Here is a 1,945-nt window from a genome sequence, read left to right on the forward strand (position 1 = left end):
TTTTCTTTGCATAGATTTTTACATGGATTGCTGAACATATAGTTTCCAAAATTCACTCTCAGAATAGTGACATCAATAAAAAGCATGCCTTGAAGCAACATTGAAGGTGCTCTTATGCAATTGAATTACAAGGTCCTCAACTTACTCTTTGCTTGTGCATTTTGTTATTTTAAATCATGCTGAGCCAGCCAAGTACCCAGTTCCTGCAAATGAAACTTATGCCTTGCGAAACCAACCAGTTAAGTGATCAAAAATTGTATTGCATGTATCGTGTTAGATGTATGATGACTTGACTAAGGAGTTAATAAAAAAATATAACATGACATTATCTCCATGGACAACAATTCATAGAACTGCTTTATTTTGTATTCATTCTGATTGAGTCCAAACACACACACATACAGCCATCTATTTATCCTCACGTATAAATAGATGAATATACACAGATATACATAAATACATATTTCTGATATGCATATTCATTTTGAAATCATGCTATGTCTCTGTAAAGGACTCTCCCTATTGGATGAGGGCACACCGCGATTTGAAAACACATACACAACACAGCTGAACAGTTGGAAGAATCCCTATTGATTTGCATGTACAGTAAAACCCACAAATCTTTCCATTTTGGATATCTTACAAAGAAACAGCTGTGGTTTATGGACCATAAATATACAGCAGCTGCATCTCAATAAACACGCTGAAGAATATGATACAGTAAATTATGTAGATTGCAATCATTTCTTGCCCAGCAGCAAAAATAAAACCAAATAAAAATAATATTCTCCGATTCAAATGGAAAATATATTTGTATATCTTTATATATGTATTTATAATTTTATGTACACATTCTCAGGAGCACAACTATGAGAAAGAAAATAAATACAACAGCACAAGTGAAAAAAAAAATACAAATGATAGGCCTACATGTAAAATTTTTTCAATAAGGCAATTAAAATGAACTCAAAAGCTAGACTGTACAAAATATTGCTGCTATGGTCTCCATCTGCTGAACACAGTGAACTGATTACAACTGGCCACTGCACATGAGAATGGACTCATCTCTATTTTACAATGTCAGACATTGATGTGTCCTCTCTTACACACAAACACATAGAAACACACCAACCCACAGAAGAAACGGCTTCTGGAGTTAGATTCTAAAAAATCGCTTTGTTGAACTTGAACTTAAGTCGTAGTTGAGAGTCCTAAGATGTTAGCCACAGAGAGACGACAGTAAACACTAACCATACAATGAACCGTGATTGACTTCACCAACACACACACTCACGCACACTCTGGATATCCTTAAAATAAATACTTTCTAAATATCAGCCTGTGTGAGCAGAAACTCCTTTATATACCAACTGAAAAAGTGTATTAATGTAATGTCATGTTTATTTGGCCTCTATCACTAGTTCGTCTTCAGGTCCTCTTTACAAGTGCTAATAACATTCAACCCATTTACAAACTGCTGTGTCTCACCAAGTCATCACTGCGACGCACTGTGTTCATTCAAATATACAGATAACAGGTACGATATTGACTGCAAATACTACAACTGATGTTCTACATCTACAAACATCTGAAATGTCTAGTCAGTGGATTTCCGATAGTGAGGAGGTGAGGGGACCAGATACAGCGAATTTCACCAATATGCTGATTATTCCTCCACCTAAAAACAAAACAAAGCAAAAACAAAAAAAAGTGGAATTTGCCGTTAAAAACAATTTGTGCGTCTTGTCCAAAAATAGGGCAACTCTGGAAGACATTGCAACGATGTGAAGATTAATGACTGACAATGTCTGCTGCCTTAGTGTTGGAATTGATGCCGTCTATTTTGAAGGCAATAGTTAAAAGCCTCATCCGTTTCCATAAGCGCTGTAGTGAAAAAAGTAGCAACACATGACAAATGTGATGAAAAAATAAACTACTAAAAAGC

Source organism: Trachurus japonicus, chromosome 4 (genome assembly GCF_045865225.1).
Source record: "Trachurus japonicus isolate A0001 chromosome 4, Traja_1.0".
In the NCBI taxonomy this organism is placed as follows: Eukaryota; Metazoa; Chordata; class Actinopteri; order Carangiformes; family Carangidae; genus Trachurus; species Trachurus japonicus.